Genomic DNA, 7,172 nt, shown 5'->3' with positions numbered 1-7,172 from the left:
TATCTTGCCTTCCTTGGAATGTCCTTTGTGATTTACAGCCTGGTTCCAGGAATCAGCTATCTCCTTGGGCCTAGTTTTTCTTATCTTGAAATTGCAGCCTATGACTAAAGTTGCAATCCCATCTATTACTAAGAAATCACCATCCCTTAAAAACTAAGAACAAAAACAAAACAAAACAAAACAAAAAAACCCTAAGAACATACTATGTCAAAAATATCCATTCCAACATAGCTTACTCAGATTGTATAAGTTTAAATTTCCTGTCAGGGAAATATTTGTCATGTGTGCCTGGGTTCTCCTTATCTTCAGGGGCCAGATTACTTTAGTTTTGGGGACTCTGCCCAGCTGTGAGGGCTAATTTTTGCCTATCAGGGACCTTGGGCAGTTAGGAAAAAACTAGCTAATATAAAAATGCAATAATATCAGAAAAACACAAAATGTCAAACTTAAAAAATCTCACAAGATCCTAGAAAATCAAAAGTTACACACGCTATGCGCTCAGAAGTCACTCCTGGCTTGGGGAACCATATGGGACACCGGGGGATCGAACCTCCATCCATCCTAGGCTATCCTAGGCAGACACCTTACCTCTAACGCCACCACACCGGCCCCACAAAGGTCACATCTTTTTCCAGACTCAACAAGAGGAGCAGAGAGAATGCTGAGAGAAAAGGGGTTCGAGATTGGGGAAGTTGATCCTGCTCCAAGGAGTCAAGGCTCAATGAGGGCTATTCTGACCCTGTGGAAGCTGTGTTGATTTTGGCCAGAGCTGCTGTGGGTAGAACAAAAACCATATTGTGATCTGAAGAAAAACACTGCAGGGATGAGGCAGGCCAGGTCAGGCAAGGGACAGGCCAGTGATTTTCTTTGTCTGTGGGCAGGAAGTGAGTACGGAAGGACCAGGCAGAAGGACCAGTGCAGTCATGAGACTGGACTGATCTGAGCAGGTGGGAGAATGTGAAACCCAGCAGGGAAGGGTTGCAACGGAAATCTCAAGGGAATACTCCCTCCACCCAAAGCCTTGCAACCTGACATCATATGCTAATGGAGGGGGATTTTTATATTTCTGTAAAGTTTTTTTTTTTGGGGGGGTTTTTGGGCCACACCCGGCGGTGCTCAGGGGTTACTCCTGGCTGTCTGCTCAGAAATAGCAGAAATAGCTCCTGGCAGGCACGGGGGACCCTATGGGACACCGGGATTCGAACCAACCACCTTAGGTCCTGGATCGGCTGCTTGCAAGGCAAACGTCGCTGTGCTATCTCTCCGGGCCCTGTTTCTTTTTATTTTTTATTTTTGGGTCACACCTGGCTCTATGTTCAGAAATCGCCCCTGGCAGGCACAGGGGACCATATGGGATGCCGGGATTTGATTCACCGTCCTTCTGCATGCAAGGCAAATGCCTTACCTCCATGCTATCTCTCTGGCCCCTGTAAAGTTATTTATTATTTTTGGTTTCTGAGCTATACCCAGAAGTGCTCAGGGCTGACTTTTGGCTCTGTGCTCTGAAATCACTACTGGCAGGGGTGCAGGGGGATTCCATGGAATGTTAGGGATCAAACCAGAGTCATCCATGTGCAAGGCAAGTGCTCTTCTATTTATACTGTTCTATAATTTGGGTTCCTTCTTTTGATTACTTTTGGCTTTTTTTAAGCCATACCCAGCTGTGCTCAGGGATTACTCCTGGAGGTGCTGGGGGAGGGGGGACTTATGGGATGGGGGAATTGAACCCAAACAACCACATGCAAGGCAAACGCCCGTCCCGCTGTCCTATCTCTCCAGTTCTCTATCCTTTGGATTTTAAACACAGCATTAAAGTATTTATGTGGATGAAAATAGCAGGGGCTTCCCTAGATGTTGCAAAGAGGCAGAATAGGGTGTGTGTAGGGGAGGGTGAGTATTTGCAGATTTTCTTTCTTTTTTTTTTTTTTTTTTGTTTTTGTTTTTGTTTATTTGGGTCACTCCCGGCAGTGCTCAGGGGCTACTCCTGGCTGTCTGCTCAGAAACAGCTCCTGGCAGGCAGAGGGGACCATATGGGACACCGGGATTCGAACCAACCACCTTTGGTCCTAGATCGGCTGCTTGCAAGGCAAACGCCGCCGTGCTATCTCTCCGGGCCCGTATTTGCAGATTTTCAAGAGGGAGGTGAAAGGCCGGCCTCAGTCATTGCGTAGAGCAGACACGGAACCTCTACTGCCTGGCAAGAGCCGCCCCAGACACCCCGCAGAGGCCAAAGCCAAAAGCAAGGTCAGGTAGCTGCTGGCCAAGGGGGTGGGGGTTGGGGGCTCCATAATGGGCCGGTCCTGGAACTTGTTCGGTTCTGCGGGGTCAGTGCGTCCTCTGGTGGCTAAAAAGGGAAAAGGCCTCTCCGTGCTGACGAAGCTGCAGGTGCCTTATTGTGTGTGTGTGTGTGGGGGGGGGGGGGGGGGGGTTGTCCGGAGAATTCGCCCCTGCAGGGAGAGGAGGGAAGTTTGGGGAGGGAGGAATTGACAGCTTCAAATGACAGCGAGGCCCCATGGAATTCCCCTCATTGTTGGCAAAGGCGGCCCCGAGTTAGACTGACCCAGGGAAGCCTTTGCAAACAAAGTTTAGCAATGGAGCGAACTCTGGCTTAGAGGCAGAAATTCGAGAAGGGAACTTGGCTTAGAGGGGTGTGTGTGTGTGTGTGTGTGTGTGTGTGTGTGTGTGTGTGTGTGTGTGTGTGTGTGTTCTCCTTCCCAAGTGACTCTTGTTTGCTCTTTTAGCCTAGGGTGGAAGCCAGGAAACTTTCTTCGTGGAATTTTTACCTGCAGGGCCCATAAATGGAGGTGAAATTCTGTGTCTAAAGGTCGACGCTGGGCCAAAGTGAAAACACAGTGAGTTGTATAGGGTGCTTGGTTTACACGCTTGGGTGATCGACTTGGGTTTGATCCCGGGCACCCCATAGGGTCCCCGAGCCCCTCCAGGCAGGGGTAAGCCCTGAGCCCCACGGGGTGTAACAAAAAAAAGAAAGAAAGAAAGAAAGAAAGAAAGAAAGAAAGAAAGAAAGAAAGAAAGAAAGAAAGAAAGAAAGAAAGAAAAGAAAGAAAGAAGAAAGAAAGAAAGAAAGAAAGAAAGAAAGAAAGAAAGAAAGAAAGAAAGAAAGAAAGAAAGAAAGAAAGAAAAAGAAAGGGGAGGCAGAGCAATAGCACAGTGGGGAGGGCATTTATTTTGCACAAAGCTAACCTGGGTTTGATCCCCCGTTATCCCATATGCTCCCCTCAACCTCACCGGGTTGGCTGGGCCTTAACTGGCCACTCTGCTGCAAAGGTAAGCCTTGAGCCATGACTCAGCAAAAGCTTGGTTCCAGCCTGATTGTATTTCTAATTTTTATTTATGTATTCATTCATTCATCCATTAATTAATTAATTAATTAATTTTGTATTGGGCCACGCCCAGCAGCACTCAGGATATCCTGGCTCTTTTTTTTTTTTTTTTTTTTTTTTTTTTTTTTGGTTTTTGGGCCACACCCTGTGACGCTCAGGGGTTACTCCTGGCTATGCGCTCAGAAGTCGCTCCTGGCTTGGGGGACCATATGGGATGCCGGGGGATCGAACCGCGGTCCGTCCTAGGCTAGCGCAGGTAAGGCAGGCACCTTACCTTTAGCGCCACCGCCCGGCCCCGTGGCTCTTTTTTTTTAATTTTTTTATTTAAACAACTTTATTACATACATGATTGTGTTTGGGTTTCAGTCATGCAAAGAACACCACCCATCACCAGTGCAACATTCCCATCACAAATGTCCCAAATCTCCCTCCTCCCCACCCAATCCCCACCTGTACTCTAGACAGGCTTTCTATTTCCCTCGTACATTCTCATTATTAGAATAGTTGAAAACGTAGTTATTTCTCTAACTAAACTCATCCCTGTTTGTGGTGAGCTTCATGAGGTGAGCTGTAACTTCCAGCTCTTTTCTCTTTTGTGTCTGAAAGTTATTATTGCAAGAATGTCTTTCATTTTTCTTAAAACCCATAGATGAGTGAGACCATTCTGCATCTTTCTCTCTCTCTGACTTATTTCACTCAGCATAATAGATTCCATGTACATCCATGTATAGGAAAATTTCATGACTTCATCTCTCCTGACAGCTGCATAATATTCCATTGTGTATATGTACCACAGTTTCTTTAGCCATTCATCTGTTGAAGGGTATCTTGGCTGTTTCTAGAGTCTTGCTATGGTAAATAGTGCTGCAATGAATATAGGTGTAAGGAAGGGATTTTTGTATTGTATTTTTGTGTTCCTAAGGTATATTCCTAGGAGTGGTATAGCTGGGTCATATGGGAGCTCCATTTCCAGTTTTTGGCGGAATTTCCATATTGCTTTCCATAAAGGTTGAACTGATATCCTGGCTGTTAACCAGAATCACTCCTGGCAGGCTTGGGGGATCCTATGGGATTCTAGGGATAAAACTTGGATCTACTGCATGCAAGGCAAACTCCCTCCCACTGTGCTATCGCTCTGAGCCCCAGGGTTTTTTTTTTTTCTTTCTTCCATTTTGCTTTGTTTTGGGTCATACCCAGTGCTCAGGGCTTACTCTGGCTCTGCACACCACTTTTAGTGGTGCGCATGAGATGCAGAGGATCAAACCTGGGTCAGCTGCTTGCAATAAGAGTCTTCCCGGAGTATCTATGGCTCCAGTTCCATTATATCTGCTGCCTGCTGTGGGACTGAGGATGCATTTATGAAGCCCACTTCCTGGTCACACTGTCCTCTCTGTTACAGCAGAGATGCCAACAGGCACGAGCTGGGGGGCCCTGTGATTTCCCTTTTCAGTCACTATTACATGACTTCATTCTGAACCTGCAGCATTTTTGGCTTCTGAAAATAATAGGTTCTTCTGAAGGATGTCAGGGATGTAAAAATTGCTCAGTGTTCCCTTCCCCTTCGATTGCCTGCAGAAAGGGAGAAGCCCAGAGACCCAGGAATGCACACCACACATGATGGTCTAAGCATGAGATTGTTGGTGCCCTGCCTCTGCTCAAATGACAGACTGACAGACAAGTGGGATCTACCTACAGACAGGATATAGAAGACAGAGAAGAGGGGCTGCGAGATAGAACAGCGGGGAAGAGAAACCAACCTGCAATAATCACTAACATGGAAATCCCTGAAATGGAAAAAAGCAAGAAAGAAAAATCCAGGAAGCCAACATTGTTTTATTTTTTTAATTTTCTTTTCTTTTATTTATTTAGCTTTTGGTTTTGGGTCACACCCGGCAGTACTCAGGGGTTACTCCTGGCTATCTGCTCAGAAATAGCTCCTGGCAGGCATGGGGGACCATATGGGACGCTTGGATTCGAACCAACCACCTTAGGTCCTGGATTGGCTGCTTACAAAGCAAACACCACTGTGCTATCTCTCCGGCCCCTGTTTTAGTTTTATTTTTGAAAAGGCAAAATCTAAAATAAACTTGAAGCAACAACAAGGCTGGAGAGATAGCACACCGGGGAGGGCATTTGCCTTGCATATGGTTTACCTGGGTTCGATCCCCACCATTCCATATGGTTCTTGGAACCTGCCAGGAGTGATTCCTGAGCAAAGAACCAGGAGTCAATCCTGAGCATGGATGGGTGTGACCTCCCCCCCCAAAAGCCAACAATAACAAAAACAACCTGATAAATCTTTAGAGGAAGACTGACCAAGAAAAAAGAAGTAGGGAGTGAGAGCGAGAATGCAGACACAGATACTATAGTTGATCCCATCAGGGGAAGCAGCAGAAACAATGAGAGGATGAGAGGGATTTGAGGTTGTCCTGTCAACAGGGGAGCCTGACCTTACCGGCCCCTTTGTTGCCAGTTCAGGCATCTCCCAGCTGCCTCTCCTGACTTGAAGTGGACTCAGGCACTTGCCTTGCACAGGCAGACCTTGTTTCAATTCCCAGAACCCCATATGGTCCCCCGAGCCCCACCAGGAGTGAGCCCTGAACACATCTGAGTGTGGCCTCTTCCCAAATAAAATCACTCTTTTTTTTTTTTTTTTTTGGTTTTTCGGCCACACCCATTTGATGCTCAGGGGTTATTCCTGGCTAAGCGCTCAGAAATTGCCCCTGGCTTGGGGGATCGAACCGTGGTCCTTTCCTTGGCTAGCACTTGCAAGGCACCTTGCCTCTAGTGCCACCTCGCTGGCCCCATAAAATCACTCTTAACCTAACCTGTGAGGTTAATTATTAAACCGATTATATTGTTTATTTTTGTTTTGGAGCCACACCCAGTGGAGCTCAGGGGTTCCTCCTGGCTCTGCACTCAGAAATCGTTCCTGGCATGCTTGGGGGACCATATAAAATGCCGGAGATTAAACCTGGGTTGGTTGCTCTGGCCCCATTAAACAGATTATTAAAACAGACAGGACAAATCTTAGATTAAGGTGCTTACCTCCATTTAGTTCCCAGCACTCATCAGGAATGCTCCCTGAGCACAGAATCAGGAGTAAACCTGAGCAACAATGAGGGAGATCCCCCAAACAAAACAAAACAACAACAACAAAACAAATCTCTCAGAGATAGTCTGAGAAGAGGTTAAAAATGGATAACAAGGGAAAGGGGAGCCCACAGTAACCTCAAGCTCTTTCAGGAGCAGAGAAAACCCAGGGGAGAGCATCATCCAGGCCTGCAGAGAATCTTTTCCTGTTGTTTTCTGTCACTTCCCTCCACTCCCAGGCATTCTAGTCCTGTGAGCATTGCTCAGAGGTATCCCGAGACTCTGCACCCTACTCTAGAACCTCCTCCTCACTCATACTTTGCCCTTGCTGGAGGTAAGTGACAGACCAAGTGGGTTAGGAATCATGCTCAAGGCATAAACTGTTTCCCTGGGGCCTGAGCACATACTAAGGCCTCTTTTTTTTTTGGGGGGGGAGGGTTGGGTCACACCCGGCAGTGCTCAGGGGTTACTCCTGGCTCTATGCTCAGAAATCTCTCCTGGCAGGCTCAGGGGACCATATGGGATACCGGGATTCGAACCACTGACCTTCTACATGCAAGGCAAATGCCCTACCGCTGTGCTATCTCTCCAGCCCCACACTGAGGCCTCTTGAAGCAATTGCTTGGCATCTGGGCAGTCAGTGAGAATTAGCCACTGTGATGCCAGTTCCTCCTGGCAGTCCTCTCGCTTCCCCTACACTACTGAGTTCTTCTAGGAGACACCAAGCTCTCCTTTTTT

This window comes from Suncus etruscus, chromosome 15 (genome assembly GCF_024139225.1).
Source record: "Suncus etruscus isolate mSunEtr1 chromosome 15, mSunEtr1.pri.cur, whole genome shotgun sequence".
Classification (NCBI taxonomy): Eukaryota; Metazoa; Chordata; class Mammalia; order Eulipotyphla; family Soricidae; genus Suncus; species Suncus etruscus.
This window is presented reverse-complemented; position numbering follows the sequence as displayed.